Consider the following 18,264-nt stretch of genomic DNA (forward strand, 5'->3'; position numbering starts at 1 on the left):
GTACTGTTCAATATTATTTTTAAGTAGTTAATTTTCCTTTCATAACTTGTTTCATTGTTCTCATTCCTTGTCTCAGTTTTTCCTCTACCGATTTTATTTCATTTCTGAAATGATTTTTTTTTATCCTTGCTCTGTTTCTTCCCTGGAACTGCAATTGGTGTCCCTGCTTATTTGTGATGGCAAGCATTGTTCACTCTCGAACTGCAATCCAGAGCTTTATAATGGGAAATGGAGTAGCCAAGGATAGTACTGGAACCTGCTGTGTGTGACTCTACCAGGGTACCTTTTAATTTCTTTCTGGCAAATTGACCAATCCCTTTACCTTTTCTGGGTTTTGGGAGCTCCTTAAACAGTTGCTGCTGCTACTGCTATTCCTACTTACTGTTGTTGCTGCTGCTGCTGCTGCCTGTAATGCCAGCACTTGGTATTGTCATGACTCCTAGACAGGTCAGTACTCCAGTACCACGAATGTCTCTTTCCGATCATCCAAGTTATCACGGACTAGAAAAGTATCTCATGTCTAAATTTTATTTGTTTTGTTGCTCCAGGATATGATTTGATGCATAGTAATATTGTTTGTAAACTAATGATGGGAAACTTCATCTTAAATGTGTCATACTCAATCATCTTGTCTCTCCCTTTTCATATTATTTTTTTTTAAATATCCTTAAGCTAGGATTTTTCTGTATTTGTGTTTAAGCAAGGACATTTCTGAGGGGTTGCCAGAATACAAGCCTTGTCAGCTTTCTATTATTCAAAAATTTAATTATTCTTCCACATGTAATAAGACTTTGCTTTGTGCATATCTAGATAACCTAACACCGATGATCAAAACAAAAGGAAATGGATCATAATGCAAAAGCAAGCAGGTAGAATATCTTTCTGATTTGAAGGGAGTAAATATTTGTTAAAATGTTCACCTTACTACTTACAGAAGTGCTGATCCTACTCATGTCTTTATTTGTATTTTTTCAATGTCCTGGAGGAGAGGAAATGGAGGCAAATCAGAGGAGTCATGGCACAATTGTTTTAGAGAGCAGGAGACCAGAAGGTTAACTGATACTATTGCCTTATGTTACCTCTGACCAACAAAGGAAAGTGACTAGATTACCTGTGGATATGATGCGAAGAAGCCATTGGTAGCCACGGAATGTCTCATAAAAAATAAGAGATTCCAAACTGTCCTAAAACCCAAAATCCATTGTATAGTCTCTGGGAGAATTTAACTATTGAACAGAATTTAAGGTGAGTTAAGAAACTCTCTATCCACTACATTACTCTGCCTCTCCTGGATGATCTGTCCTCTAGCTTTTTATGATGCTATTAACCCCTGGTTCTTCTGTCTGTCTGACTGTTTTCTTCCTTTCCTGTGATGGCTTCTCAATCATATCATGCCTACTAATAGGACCAAGAATTCCATCTTAGGCTTTTTCTTTTCTCTCTACTATTTCACTTGATCAATATTTCGGTTCCCTTAAATTCCCTTATCCTGTCTCCAAGCAAAAACAACAGTAATGATAGTAATAACCACTCACATTAGCATAGAGTTTTGCAGTTTAGAAAGTGTGTTCATCACAAAACTATGAGCAGAGGTAGAAAAAGAATTAGGACATTGCTATTACCAAGGGGAAAACTAAAACTAAGTGATTTGTTTGTTTGTATTGGTTTGTTTTATTTATCTCACAACATAGGCATTATCCCTGCCATCTTCCTAGTACTTTCATTTCTCACTGACAGAAACTCAGCAATCACACTGGTCGAGTCTTTCAGTACCTGAAAATATATTTATCCTGGGCCAACTAATGTGAATTCATCAAGATGAACTATGTCCTTTTTTACTATAATTCATTATTTATCTTTCACATCAACTCCCTCTTTGCATGGGGTGTTAGTTTTGTTCTGTCATTTCTAATGAAAAGGTCCTTCCATTTAGCTAAGAAAAAAATAAACCAATTAAGAAACTCTGCCTCCTCTGATGATGCCCATCATCGTTGTCCTCCCTACTTCAAAGAAAAATTTGCTTATTTACTTTTTGATACTTTTAGTACCAATACAGATTTTAAAAGCCCTTTTAACAGACTTTATTGTCACTTGCCTATCTTGGATCTATTTTATGCAGGAAACCTGGATGTCTAGGCTTCCTTACCCTCCAGGTCCTGTTTTGTGTTTGTTAGTTTTTATTTTACTTTTTCTGAATTCCAAAACCATGTCTCTTATGCCAGCAAGCTGCAATTGAATGTATCTTCCCATCACTTTTCAAAGGGAATAAATTGTTCACATCAACCCATTACACCCCAGGAAGTTTTCACATGCTCAGGGTAGTTACTCACCTAAAATATTAATGTATTCAAGGACTACAAATTATCTTCAACATGGTATAGCCAGTCTGCTAGAATTGTTTGAGAAGTTGTGAATTTTATGCATGCTTCAGCTTCTTGGAGTAACAGGTTAGAGTTGGGAGGCAAGTGGACACCAAAAGTGGAAAGCAACCCTCACACCAAAGTTATTTGTCTTCCTTGACAATTATAAACCCACCCAAAATAAACTACAGGGTCTCCATCACCCTGTAATGAAGATCAACACAGAAGACCTGGATAGGCATAGAGACTTGTAGTATTGCAGGTGGAAGGGACACTGAAGGATATCTAAGCCAGTGATCAAACAGATTCCTGAAACTGAACTTCAGGATCAGTGAATTATGAAGAAAAATTTGCTTTGTCCACTCTAACCTCCTTTCCATGTTTGGTAGTTCCATGAAAAATTTCAAACAGGAAATCAGCAGGAATTATGGGAACTTTCTCAGCCTTCTCTGATATTAATTTCTTTCTCTTTTAACTCCATTTCACTTATTCCTTTGAAACCTTATTTCAGACGTGCCTTGGCAGGAAGTACCTGTGCTTGTGATCTGTGTTGCTCTTTAACTCAATATACCACCCCATGTAATCTTGGCAATTTAACCTTCTGAATTTGCCAGTCAGAAACTTATCCTTGTTGAGATAGGATATACAACATAGCTTTATTATTAATTAGCAAATGGACCAACAGTTTCATGAGATATTCATCTTGAGGTTTCATGGTGTTAGTAGATTTTTCATAAAATGAACTAATAAGTGGAAGTAATAAAATAGAGTTCCACGGGAAATTGAGGACCAATCCAGGACTGTGGTAGCTCCTAAAATACTGCCTGCAAATAGGCTCAGTTTAGAAAGGCAATAAGAATAAATATATTTCTTAAGCGCCTTAGAAATCTAATTTAAGACATTTTAACCTAAAAGGAATGAGGGAAGGTGATTGTGTGTGTGTGTGTGTGTGTGTATGTGTGTGTGTGTATGTATATCCTCAAAGGTATGTACCATACAATAAAACTGCGAACAATAATAAGAAGTGAAACACCTAAGATTTCACAGGAGATAAATTCGTTGAAAACAACAAATCATAAAGCCTATTGTCTCATATATTTGTGCAGATAGACCCATAGGTTGGTCAACATACAAGAGAAACTGGAGGTTCTAATGCATGGATATAAATTTAAACACATAGGCATCATTGAGACCAGTGCAACAGCAAGCAAAGTAGGATGTTTTGCTGTTCAAGTTTTAGTCAAGTGCCTTTGCTTGAATCTTGCTTTTGTTTGAATCAAACAAGAATCTTTGATTAGAAACAATAATATGTATGTATATATTTTGTGTATGCATATGTGTATACATATGTATGTGTATATATAAATATATACGTATATATATACACACACATATGTATGTATGTACGTATGCATGTATATAGTAGAGAGAGCAGTTTAAACAGAGCTGTGAGAAAAAAAGAGAAGCAGAGCTGAGAGAAAAGTGATCATGAGTGGGCTAGGGGAACTTGCTTGTGGGGAGGGCTAGCAGAAAGAATGTTTGTGATGTTGGTACTCTGTCTGTTGATCGGTGTTAACTCCCGAGACAGAAGCTCTGTTTGTAATTCTGTGTAAATTTCTCAGACAGAAGTCCTGTCTATTGGTGTTTGAGTTAATTCAAATGATGGTGCTGGACATATGTGTAAATATAATTATAGCCCTGTTAAGTTTTGTTTTCCTAGAAACAGGGAAGAGTTTGGAGTGGAACAGTCCCCGTAAGCTGAGACAAGGAGCAGGAGCAGATAGTTGCCTGCCTGGCAAGAGCGTGGAGTGGTAGGCCCATGGAGGAGGAGCCCACTGAGGAGGAGCCATGGGGTTTGGAAACCAGCCTCCAGTCAAAGTAAAAGAAGACTTTACTTGGACATGTGTATTGAATAAGGTTGTTTTTACAGGGACTCAGAGGAGGATAGTGTGGCATTTTGAAAAAAGACTTTACTTGGATACTTAGTATTGATAAAGGATATAGCTATTGTTATGATACACACACGTATATGTACATATATACATACGTGTACATATATGTATACGTATGTACATATATGCTGTTTCTAATCAAAGACTCTTGAATATATATATATATATATATATATATATATATATATATATATATATATATATATTCTAAAAGGAAAGGCAACTTTTGAGGAGTCAAAAATCACTTTCAGCAAGAACATGTACCATTCACTTAGCTCAGGGGGAAAAGTCAGTACTCTGAACTTCAGAGAAAACATAGAGAAAGCAAAATCAACAGACAGTGCTTCCAACTGCCTGACATAAACAATGCATACATCACAAATCCACAGACAGATCCAACTATCTGACTGCTACATACATACATAATTACCAGAGAGAGAAGCACCAACATTTGTGTTTCCAAAATAGGGAGGAGAGCTCCTTAGTGGTTGCCTAGAGTCTCTTCTGGCCAAACAAATACTTCCAATGAGTAAGCCCTAAAGTAAAACATCACATCAGAATATTTATACACTTTTTCAGAGCCAGAGGGCATCATGACATTTTAGAATAAGTGCCTCATTAAAAAAAAAGGTATTGAGCTTCCTATAAATCTTCCCAGACACATTAATGGTTGGGGAAGATCTTCTTTAACCACGTTATTCATTCAGAGGAACTTGATTATGCTAAAACAAAAGCAACAAAAGATCCTACTTTGCTTGCCAGTACTTACACACATACATACATGCATATGTATATACGTTTGTTTTACTTAAGGGTGTTAATATGAATGCTATGCTTTACTTTATTGAACAATGTAAAATTTAGTTTTTTGTTGAATAGAGACTTCATTATACTGTCAGATTAGACACTTGAAATAATTCACAGCAACAGTCCTCAATTGTGAGATTGTGATTTGCTTTACAACCAAGAAGGATAAAACCTAGGTGGGTCCACTTTGTCTCCTCTCACTCTATTTTTAAGCCCTTACAATATGATATCCACTAAATCAATTTTCTCCAAAGTTAAGAATGATCCCTTAACTGACAAATGAAATGGTCTTTTCTCAATGCTCAATCTCTTTGACCTCTCTGCAGTCTTCGATACTGTTTATCATGTTCTCCTTGATACTCCCTTACTCTCTTCTCTCTATGTTTTCAGGATACCTTTCTCTCCTAATTTTCCTGCTACTTATCTGCTGGATCCTTTTCTCTCTTCTTTGAGGAATTCTATTCCAGATCATATCTTCTAATTGAATATGTGCCTAAGGGTTCTGACCTGAACCCTCTTTTCTTCTCCTATAATACCTGATAATCTCATTAGCTCACATGAATTTAATTACCATCCCTCTGCTAATGATTCTCAAATCTACCTATCCTGATGCCATCATTCTGCCCAACTCCAGTCTTGTATCTTCAAGGGTCATTAAGGCATCTCAAACTTGATGTCCAATACACTTTTTAAATACAGTATGTGCAAAATAGAAGGTGTTCTCTTTCTCCCAAAACTGCTGACCTTACCTTTAACAGTAGAGAGCATCACCATCTTCCCAGTCACTCAACATCAAAACTTCATTAATCCTGGATTTTTCACTATCACTTATCCTCCCATATCCAAAATGTTGCAAAGATCTTTCAAAATCACTTTTACAACACCCTTGGAATACACCCCTTCTTTCCTTTGATACAACCACCATTCAAGTGTAGGACCTCCTCCCTTCATGTATGGATTACCCCAATAGCCTGCTTTTGAGTCAGTCAAGTCTCTTCCTACTTCAAGTCATCCTCCATTTAGCCCCTAAAGTGATATTCCAAAAACTAGTCTTTTATGTCATGCTCCCTACTCAATACATGCTTTTGACTTCCTATTGCCTCCATGAATGGCTGGACTGCCTCAAGGACATTCATGTCCTAGTTCCCCCCAAATTTGTCTTGTTATTACACCTTATTCCCTGGCACAGAGTCTCCAATGCAGGGATAGTGGTCTCCCAGCTTTCCACGAATGAGGCTTCCAAAAAATCCATCACTCTGCTATGGACATTTCCTTCAGTTGTCTCACATATCTACAATGTTCTTCATCCTCTTCTTGAACTACTGATCTTCCTGGCTTCCTTTAAAGCCCAATTAAAATCTCATCTTCTTAACAAAGGAGTACCATATTTCAATCTGTATTATAAAACAGTAATGAAAGCAATCTGGATTTGGCTAAGAAAGTGTGGTGGATCAGTTGAATAGATTAGGTAAACAATGAAAAGTATTTAATAAACATAGCAACCTAGTGTTTGGCAGCAAGGTGCCTCAGTGAATAGAGAGTGCAGACAGGGAGACTCATCTTCCTGAGTTCAAAAAATCTGGCCTCAGATACTAACTGTGTGAATCTGAATGCCACTTAACCCATTTTGCTTCAGTTTCCTTATCCAGAAAATGAAGTGAAGAAAAAAATGGCAAACCATTTCTGTGTCTTTGCCAAGAACCCATTATTTGACAAAATTTGCTGGCAAAAGTGGAAAGAAGTTTGGAAGAAATTAGGTATAGACCAGCATCCCACATTCTATGCCAACATTAGATCAAAATGGGCTTCACTTCCTTCTTTGAAAATTATTTGCTTAGTCATACTTCAAGTTTGTTTCTTTTCAACATATTATTTGATTCAGTGTTGATTCCTTATGATGTCGTCATCTACTTCATTGATGTGGTCTTCCCCTTAACTTTCACCTCTGCATTTATTTAAGACAATTATTTGCATTTTCCCTCCATAATATGTTCTACCAGCTATTTCTTAGACAAGAGAAAAGAGATCATGATAATGATAGCATTTGAACAGCCTTTTAGTGTTTGCAAAGGGCTTTACAAATAGAATGATCTTTACATTAAAAATGACAGGGAGGAAATTTACCCGTAGAGAATTGATTCACAATGTAAGAAATAATACATAGTAAAAGAGAACATAGCTAACATTGATGAATTCATATGACTTGGACAAAAACAATTGTATTCATAGGAATAAGAGAATCTGTCTGAACTGAGTAATGTGATTGCTGATCAACTGTGAGTGACATTTGAAAAAAAAAAACAAGAAACATGGGTGGAGTACAGTAAGTTGGGGTAGAGAAAATGCTGCCCTGATTTTGATAAACAGGGGGAAAAAGTCTTCTATATACATGCTAGTGAAATTGATTTGAATTCTTAAGGAAATTCTAGAAAAAGAAAATTAAAGTGATAATGGATTAACATCTACAAATAAATGTGATGAATACAAAAGATCAGCATAGCACCATGAAGATCATATCATATCAGATTAACCTTTTTTTTCCTTTTGGCACAGGATTGTTGCACAAGATGAGTGATAAAGACAAGATTTACCTAAATTTTAGTGAAGTATTCCATTTATTGGAGCATGAAGTTGTTGAGTAGAAGATGGAGGGAAAAGGACTGAAAAACAATATACTTAGACATTTGTATAATTAGTAGGATGACTAGATTCAAAGAGTAACTGTAAATAGTTCTATGTTAATGTAACAATACTCCATTGGAGTACCCAGACATCAGTGTTTAATTGTCAAACATTTTTTTCTATTTGCATTTGAGATAATAATATATATATTAAATATCATCAAATTTTCAGGTAATGCATGAAAATGATTTGGAATTCATTCAGTAATTCTCTTTCTGTTTCTCCAGTCTCTAATAACTAACTCCTTTACACACACACACACACACACACACACACACACACACACACAGGGAGAGAGAGAGAGAGAGAGAGAGAGAGAGAGAGAGAGAGAGAGAGAGAGAGAGAGAGAGAGAGAGAGAGAGAGACAGAGACAGAGACAGAGACAGAGACAGAGACAGAGACAGAGACAGAGACAGAGAGAGACCTGCCTTTTATGTATTAGTCTGAGACAACAAGCAGCAAAATTCAAATCTACCTTTCCTCTCCTTCCAACTCAGGAAGCCTGATTGTTAGATGAAAGTGGGGGAGATAATTGGGGCATTCTGCTAGAGAAGATGGAAAGACAATATATTTAGAAATAGAAATGAAGAGGGAGATAGTATAGGTTGATGTTAAAGGGATAAGAAATGGGAAGGCAAGAAGAACAAATGCCATATCAGATGAGTTCTTCTGTTGAGAGAATGTAAGGAAGGTAAGTCTGAGAGAAGAGTTCTGTGTTATATGGAGAATGGGATAGAGAATGAATTGTGGAAGATGCTACCTTGCTCCGTTGAGATCTCAATCGAGATAAAATAGCATGAATGTTTTAATGAACAATTAACTCATACAAGTGTTGTATTAGGAGCAAAAGAAATAGATTTTGAGGATACACAACCTATAATAAATATTTTGTCTTTTCCCCCCAGGCTGGAGTCCAACCTGGCTTCCAGGCTTCCAAAAAGTAACCTAAAGACAGTAGACCAACCATTACTATTGTGGAATCCTACATAGTTTGCTCTAGAGAATAGCATTTCAAACTTTCTTAGTGAGAAAGGACACAATATATGGAATATGCAAGGAGGGGTCCAATAAGAACACCCAACTAGGCCTTAATTTAAGGAAACCTTGCTAACACCCCATCAAGAAACCCAACTGGAATACAATCATACAAATATCTGGTCCATTACTTCCCTTGTCTTGCCCATCCTTCTCATCACGAAAATGAAAATGCATCTCCCAGATGCTCATTTGGGTTCCTTTAGAGATTTTAGTTAATTAGTAGTCATTATCTTTAAGGATTAGCACGTGGGACAAAAGTTTGCTTGTTCATACAAAAAGTCCCTGATTCCCCACAGAAACAATAACTTCTCAGCAGTTGATATAATAATCACCACTCCAAAGGGAAATTAGCTCAGACAAAGATGTCTTTATGATTTCTGAGTGAGACTAATGAAAAACAAAAGGGAAAATAGTGCAAAAGCAATAGGCACTACGTTGACATTGAGGAACCAAATAGTGGGTCAAGGGAATGTGAACAAAGGTCAGGTTAGCAGATTCTATCCAAATAATAGAACCAAGTACATACATGTAGTATCCCTAGTCATTTACAGCACAATGAGACGATGAAACTTAATTACTGAGTCTAGATTCAGATTAAATAGCCAGAGCTCCTTTGCAGTCATTTATCTTCTGAGAGCTGGTAGAAAAAGGTGTATCATGTCTCTTGACCAAATAAGGCAAGCTCAGGGTCTTGAATCACTGTGTTAGCAAAAAAGTAAGATTGTAAAAATACCTTGTATGTGTTCTGAATGGCTTCAGTCACTTCCCATTCTAATTCACTAACTAACCATAATGGGATTTAGCAATAACCTTTGCACTCTAAAAAATTGTAATCAGCAGATTAAAATTTCTTTAAGAGTCAACTGAATGATACAATTACCCCTGAAATGAAAATTATTTTTCCACTTCTCTACTTAGCTGAGAACCTACCAGAAAAGAATGAAACACGCATATGGAAACTGTCCTCACTCTTAATATAGAGTGTCTGAGGTTTCATTTTATTTTGTAAATCTCATCCTTTGTATTTCTCTCTCCTCCTGTCTATAACCCTTACTACTCTCAGTTATGTTTAATGACTCTCACACAACAAGAATGAGTGGCTTTCTATATTCCAAAAAAAATTAATCATTACACAAAGGAAAAAACAGAATCTTTCTCTTCCTCTGCAAGTAATAGCTGTGCATACCGAATGGTGGCAAGCTGAAAAGGCCATGTACTTTGGCATCAGAAGAGCAGAGTACAAATTTTTATTCTAATATTTATTGCTTGTTTAATCTTGAGAGGGGCACTTCTACTCCCTTAGGCTCATTTTCCTCGTTTTAAGAAGAAAAAAGTTGTACCAACTAACATCAAGGATTTATTCTTTCTCTAGAACCGATATTTGTTCTGTGTACTGAGGTAGGAAGGTATCTGGGTTTGTGGCCCAAGCTTCTCCAACAAAAGGACTTGGTAATCCATGAAAGCAGGTTGATTCTTCCATTTGTCTTACTAGAGTGAGGAAATAGACAGCCAAAGAATGTAAAGGTTTCTTCAAGGTATGCTAAATGGTCCCCTAATAAAAGGGTAGGAAGGTCTGACTGGACTTGAAGAGTTTGCTAACACTGAGAAAATTTATGCCTAAATCACTTCACCTGTTTTGAAAATCATTGTGATGGAAACATTTTAAATTTATTTCTGAAAAAGCTTGATGTGTAAGTGCATATTTGGGATGGTTCTTAGGAAACTGCCTGGTGTCATTTACATTTACAAATACTTCAGTGTATGAAGAGTAGGAGAGAAGAGTAATAAAAAAAAAAAATCAAAGGCCTGGCCAAAATAAGAACTCAATCATTGCAGTGCTTTCAAAGAGATGAGATACTGGGCAAAGAAATAGACAATCTATGTATTAACTGACATCTCTGTAAAGAACCTTGGAGACCTCTCTACAATATGGGAGATTTGAATGAGGCTTTAAGATTTCTTTAAAAAAAAAAAAGCTTTAACAAACTAAGCCAGGAATATACCTGAACTCTTTCAAACTAAAGTCCAAATAGTTATAAAATAATACCTTTAAATGAATTCTGAAATGAGAAGACCAACGAAAGGACTGGGTAAAAACAAGTTTGGAACCCAAGGCAACTTAGAAGGTCAACAGGAAAGGTCTGTCTCACTTGGGCAAGAAGGGAAGCACAATCTAGTGCAGATGTCGTCTGGGCAGGTCAGCAGCAGACCAAGGTCAGGCAATCCAGTGAAACAGGTCCTGATTCAAAGAGAAGGTCAATTGTAAGGCCTCCAAACTCCAGCACAACAGGTCACCGACAGGCACCCTGGTGCCCTGGTGCAGCAAACCAGTGACTAGGCCCCATGGTTTAGGTGCAGTCCAGGGAGAAGGATTATAGCAGAGCAGGGAAGCTATGATGTCTTGAGTTCCCATCACAACAGTACAGTAGCAAGGCCCCACATCCCTGGTGCAAGAAGCTCAGAATAGAGCCCTTTCTGCATGAGGAGCACACCCGAAATTTGAAGCTCACAAAATAGGCTGGAAAATTATTTTTAAAATCTGACATTGAAAATACTATCGTGACAGGGAAGATCAAAACACAAACTAAGAAGAAAACAACGTCTAAATGCCTATATGTGAAACCTCAAAGAAAATTTTGAGTTGGCTTCAGGTACAAAAAGAACTCCTAGAAGAGCTCAAACAGAATTTAAAATAATCAAATAAGATAGAAAGAAGAAAAATAAGAAAAGAAATGAAAGGAATGCTACAGAATCATGAAAAAACCAAGAGTTTAGAAAAGAAAGCACAAAAATTAAAAAAAAAAATGTTCAAAAACAATTCCTTAAAAAGTAGAATTGGCCAAATGAAAAGAGAGTGCAAAAGTTCACTGAAAATTTGAATTCAGGAAATGAAGCTAACAACTCTATAAAACATCAAGAAACAAAGAAAACTCAAAAATGAAAAAAAAATAGAAGAAAATGTGAAATTTCATTGCAAAAAATGAGTGACCTGGTGTATCGCCAAGGCAATATTCACAGCACTAGTGGTGACTATGAATATGCCAGCGTAGTTCTCAGTCTCCAAGTGTGAAAGACACTCTATATAAAAGGCACAAGAAAAACATTTATTTAAGCACCAGAAAGCCAAATCCCAGAATCAGAAAGCAAAATCCATCATGCTGACCAAGAAGTTAATAAACGTGGTCACAGCAGGGGGCAAAGTCATTCTCAAACCTTCCCTTCCCCAGCCAAGGCCTTCTCACTCTCAATTGTCACAATGTGTCAGTTGGGCCTGTGTCAGTTGGCATGCATTCTATCCGCTCTGATTTGACCCCATCAATTCCTCCCGATTCTGCTCCAGTCTTCGTGTTCTGCCTCTTCAGCAAGCTCCTCCCACCACAAGTGACCCAGCCTTCCAGGTGATTTAAGCAGATCATATGAGCCTATTAATTAATGAGAAAGATCTTTCTCTTTAAGTTACTGTTACACCTGGAAATAAACTGAGAAATGATAGCTTAAGAATCATTGGCCTACCTGAAAGCCAGGATGAAAAAAGAAACGATTCTGGACATCATGTTTTAAGAAATTATACGAAAATACCTAGCCTTTTATCCTAGAACCACAGGGTAAAACAGAAAGTGAAAGAATCCACAGATTACCTGTGGGAAAAGACTCCAAAATGAAAACTTTGGGGAATATTATGGCCAAATCCCAGCACTCTTAGATCAAGGAGAGAATACTACAGGTAGTCAGAAAGAAATAGGGAAAACATGATGGAGTCACAGTATGAATAGTACAAAAATTGTCTTCCAAGAATTCCTGATGAGAAGATGATAGCTGAATGCAACATTTGACTTTCAAATACAAGACTGGAGAAAAGCCTTCTGCTCCAGCATCGGTTCTGGCCCATCCCTGGCCCCCTTTCAGCTACAGATGTAGTTTTCAGCCTCTGGTTCACTTTGGGCCCCAGATCCAGCTCTAACTCCCAGATCAAGTACCCGGCCACCACACCGTAGCTAGTTCCTTCTCCAGATTATTCTCTGCCCGCCCAGGACTCAGGCTTCTTGCTGTGGCCTGCGCAGGGTCTCTGGCTGCTGGGTATCTGCTCCTCCCCGACCCATTACGAGCCTCTGGCAAGCAAAGAAGGCTATACCCACCCAGTGCACAGTACCCTGACCTTCGAAAACATAACAACTCCATGGCTAGTGAGCTGATTCCAGCTGTTTATGCTTGGCTCTGTGACAAGAACACGCCCACAGGATGGACACTAGACCAGTGTATCCAGACTGATGTGCACAACCCTGGTCACCCTTTCATCAAAACCGTTGGCATGCCAGCTGAAGATGAAGAGACCTGCGAGATATTTGCTGAGCTTTTTGACCCAGTGATCCAAGAAAGACATAATGGTTATGATCTTCAAACAATGAAGCATACCACCGACTTGGATGCCAGTAAGATCCGAGCTTGCCACTTTGATGAGAGGTACGTATTATCCTCAGGAGTCTGGACTGGCCAAAGCATCAGGGGACTCAGTCTACTCCCTGCCTGTACAAGGGTTGAGCAATGGGAGGCAGAACGAGTTGTAGTGGATGCACTGAGTGGCCTGCAGAGTGACCTGGCTGAACAATATTATCGACTCAGTGAGATGACTGAGGCTGAGCAACAGCAACTTATTGATAAAAACTTCTTATTTGACATGCCTCAATCTCCCTTGCTGACAGCAACAGGAATGGCCAGGGACTGGCCAGATGCTCGAAGAATCTGGTACTACAATGAAAAAAGCTTCTTGATCTGGGTGAATGAGGAGGATCATACATGGGTCATCTCAATGGAAAAGGGTGGCAACATGAAAAGAGTGTTTGGGAGATTCTGCCAGGGGCTCAAGGAGGTGGAAAGTCTAATCCAAGAATGTGACTGGGAGTTCATGTGGAATGAGCGTTTGGATTACATCCTGACTTGCCCTTCTAATTTGGGAACTGGACTTCGAGCAGGCGTACATGTCAAACTGCTGCTGTTAAACAAAGACAGTCGATTCCCCAAGATCTTAGAGAACCTAAGGCTACAAAAACGTGGAAGTGGTGAGGTGGACACAGCAGCTACAGGCACCACTTTTGACATTTCCAACTTGGATCAGCTAGGTAAATCAGAGGTGGAGCTGGTACAGCTTGTCATTGGGGGGTCTACTATTTAACTGACTGTGTGGGGCCGCTAGAGAGAAGACAGCCTGTACCTATTGTCAACACCAAGACTTAGCATTCCAATGACCCATAGACCTTCCCAAACTCTCAGACAATTACTCATCGAATACCATCTCCTGCCAACTGTGAATCTGACCCTTGACCCCAGTAAAAACCCTCTTGTTAAAAAAAAAAGGCATGAAAAAAAGGGGTACAGAAAGTTATCTGGCCCTACAGGACTAAAGAGAAGATGGAGACAAGGGCAGAGAGGGATGATAGAAGAGAGGGCAGATTGGTGATAGGGGCAATTAGAATGCTTGGTGTTTGGGGGGGGGAGGGGAGAAAAGGGGAGAAAATTTGAAACCCAAAATTTTGTTAAAATGAATGTTAAATAAATAAATTTAAAAAAAGTTTTTTAAAAGGCATGAAAAATCTTTTATTGTAGACAAGGTAGGGGAGGTAAGGGGAAGCACTTGAACATTTCTCTCATCAGAATTGGTTCAAAGAGGGAGTAATATACACACTCAGTTGGATATAGAAATCCATCTTACTGTAAAGGAAAATAGAAAGGTAAAGGGACTAAAAGAGTGGAAAGGGACTGATAGAGGTGAACATGGATTGGGGGTTAAACTTCAGAAGCAAAACATTTCAGAATGGACAAGGTGAAAGGAGAGGGCAAGATTAACAGAGAAAAAGAGGATGGAGGGAAAAAACATTGCAATCAGTACTGTGAAAAAAATGTATAATTTTTTCTAATGAAGACATCATTTCTCAAAAACGTAGAGAACTGAGTCAAATTTATAGAAATAAGCCATTCTGCAAAAGATAAAGGATCAAAAGATATGAACAGTCAGTTTTCAGATAAAGTGATTAAAACTATCTATAGCCATATGAAAAAAAATGGTCTAAATCAATGTTAATTAGAGAAAAGCAAATTAAAACTACTCTGAGCTACCATCCCAGTCCCGTTACATTAATGAATAGGTCGGAAAAGGAAAATGACAAGTACCACCTTCTACATGATACCTTAATCTATTTCCTCAGGGTTAGTCCCCAATCAGCCTACCACATATTTATCTGATTTTTCTTTGGCTTATGTGACCATTTCGATATGTTTATATACAATTCTCTCACCTTCCATCAATAGAATAAAAATTTCTTGAGGTTAAAAATTTTTTTACCTTTTCTTTCAACCATCATTATATGTGAACCCAGTGCCTGACACCTATTAGGAGCTTAATAAATGCCTGATTGATTACTTGAGGATAAATAAAGGGAAAGGGGAGACAAAATGTGAAGATGTTACATCATCAAAGGAATGTCACTATTCTTAATTATAAAAATTAAGCACTTATGTTTGATGGCACAATCAAGGTTAAGAACATCCTTTGGGGGACCTGAGGCAGCAGCAGGCCGAACATCAGAGAGGCAGCCTAGGGCTAGAGACCAACAAAGCCGAGTGAGTGATAGCCGCTGATCATTAAACATCAGCCACAGCAGCTCCTCAGACTTTTAGCCTTCAGACTAAACATCTTTAAGTCACCTATTTGAACTTCCAGGAGCACGATGGTGGAGAGATCAGTAAATGCTCTCTTCTCCCCCCTTGATGACCCTGAAAGAACCATAAAATACTTCCCCATAAAAATCCTGGATCAGTGGGGAAAGCAGAAGAGGAAAATAGTCTCATAACACCTGAGGCTAGGAAAATAGCTAAGGAGGATTCCTCCTACAGTGGCAGAGGCGAACCTGAAGGAGAGGAGTCACAAGGCAGTGGAAAATCACACTAGGACCCAGGTATACCTCAGTGGAGGAGAGGAGCCCCAGGAGGGGTGGAAACTCGCACTAGGATATAGGTGTGCCTCAGTGCTTCAGGGGAAACGAGAAGACAATAGGCAGCCAGGATCACCAACCCCTGAGCTTGCCTTTGCCTCAGGTCAGCTGAGGAGATCTTCTAGAACCAGATCACTTCTCCCCCATGTTTAACAAGCTAGCCCCAGGGCTGATTCAGAGAAACAAAAAAACAAAACGATAAAAAGGCATCTGCCCTTAACTTTTTCACACCAGTCAGCTCAACACCAAGTCCTGCAACTTCTAACTGAAAGAACCAGAAGCCACAATACACAATCACCATCATGAACAGGAAAAAGCAAAACAAGGGCAAAAAAACCCATAGACTCCTTCTATGGGGACAAGGACCAAAAGAAAACCAAAGAGGTCAGTGGTGAGCCTATACTCCCTTCTGAAACTTCAGAAGGGACCATGAACTCCTTGCATATACAGACAGTTCTCCTGGAACAGCTGAAGAAAGAAGTAGCAGAAAAACTAGCCAATGGTTTTAAAAGTATGAAAAAAGAAATCACTGATGAGAACGTCTCTCTAAAAAGGAAACTTGAACAAATGGACAAGGAAGTCCAAGAATTAATTGGAGAAAATAATTCCTTAAAAGGAAAAAATTGGACAGATTGAAAAGAAAGTACAAAACCTAGCTGGGAAAATTGGACAAATGGAAAAGGAAGCACAAAACCTAATGGGGAAAACTGGACAAATGGAAAAAGAAGCTGAAAAACTAACTGGAGAAAATAATTCCTTAAAAGGAATAATTGGACAGATGGGAAAGGAGACGCAAAAGTTAACTTAAGAAAACAATTCGATAAAAATTAGAATTGGGAAAGTAGAAACTAATGACTCTATGAGACAGCAAGAATCAGTCAAACAAAATCTTAAGAATGAAAAGATAGAAGAAAATGTAAAATATCTAATTGGAAAAACAACTGACCTGGAAAATATATACAGGAGAGAAAATTTAAGAATTATTGGCCTGCCAGAAAGCCACGATGAAAAAAAAAAAAGAGTCTGGACAATATCTTCCAGGAAATGATCAAGGAAAACTGCCCAGAAGTGCTATATTCAGATGGCAAAATAGTCGTCAAAAGAATTCACCATTCACCTCCTGAAAGGAATACCAAATTCAAAAGCCCAACAAATATTGTTGCCAAATTCCAGAACTATCAAGTGAAGGAGAAAATACCACAGGCAGCCAAAACGTAACCATTCAAATATCGAGAAACTACAGTCAGGATAACACAGGACCCTGCTGCTTCAACACTAAAAGATCGAAGGAATAGGAATCCAATATTCTATAAGGTAAAGGAGCTGGGACTACAACCAAGAATCAACTAACCAGCAAAGTTCAGCATAACATTTCAGACAAGGAGATGGTCAACGAGAGGAGTAAGGGATTTCCAGACGTTCCTGACAAAAACGCTAGAACTTAATAGAAAATTCGATCTCCAAATGCAAGTCTCAAGAGGCATAAAGAGGTAAATAGGGGGAAATAACAAAAACTTGTTACTCAATTTGAGCAAACTGTTTACCTCCCTATAAGGGAAGATGATGCCTGTTAATCTTGAGAATCGTAATCTATTATGAAATATAAAAGGGATATACATAGAGGGAATGGCTATAAAGTAAGGACAAGTACGTCAGTTAGGATGTGTCACTGTTCCTTGACTTGGCACTGTTCTGACCGTTGTGAGAGAGCCAATGGAATCAGCAAGGGGAATGAAGGGCAGCAGGATATGAAGGGGAGAAACTGAATGAGTGCAAGGGGTCTCAAATCTGGCAGCAAGCTATGAATTGGACACCCAGAGGAAGGGACCAGGAGGATTTGAGATTTCCTGGCCTTCAGAATGTAGAGTATCAGGGTCTGAATACAGGGTAAGAAGTTGAAGAAGTCAAAAGCCATAAAGGACTGAGTCAACTACTTTGTGAATAATCAGTTTCTGTCAGTCATGAGATCTGCATCACATCTTCAACTGGACGTCTTAACTACATGTGTGGCCTCAAAAATTTAGAAACAGTGAGAGGTTTCTGACCAAACATGCAGCAAGCATTAAGTAAAAATTAAATGCCTAAGGAATCCAAGGTGTATCCCGCAGTCCCTTGATTCTGAACATAAATCATGCCCACAAAGTTTGCTCACAAACATGCCCACGTGACACTGCCCATGCCCGAGGCCACTCACTACCAACACACCTTGATAGTGACGATAATGTCCTGGTCTCTCTAGATCTAGAAAACCCTTCAGAGATCCCAGTCATGGCTCACTCCTTCTACAGGTAAACACATTGCGAGCCTGGGAGAATCAGTGAGTACTTGCTCTGCTCTCCCCAAAACTTAAACCTACTGCACTCTGAAGCTGGGAATCCAATAGGGCCCTGCCTAAGGGCTCTTCTGGACCCTCCGAGCTTGAGAGTGATTATTGAACAC

The 18,264-nt window shown here is 38.5% G+C and overlaps 1 pseudogene; it reads left to right on the forward strand.

Annotated features, from left to right (window-relative positions):
* The first annotated feature begins 11,021 nt into the window (after nucleotides 1-11,021).
* Nucleotides 11,022-14,071, forward strand: LOC140516787 (creatine kinase U-type, mitochondrial pseudogene; annotated as a pseudogene).
* Nucleotides 14,072-18,264: the final 4,193 nt, after the last annotated feature.

This window comes from Notamacropus eugenii, chromosome Y (genome assembly GCF_028372415.1).
Source record: "Notamacropus eugenii isolate mMacEug1 chromosome Y, mMacEug1.pri_v2, whole genome shotgun sequence".
In the NCBI taxonomy this organism is placed as follows: domain Eukaryota; kingdom Metazoa; phylum Chordata; class Mammalia; order Diprotodontia; family Macropodidae; genus Notamacropus; species Notamacropus eugenii.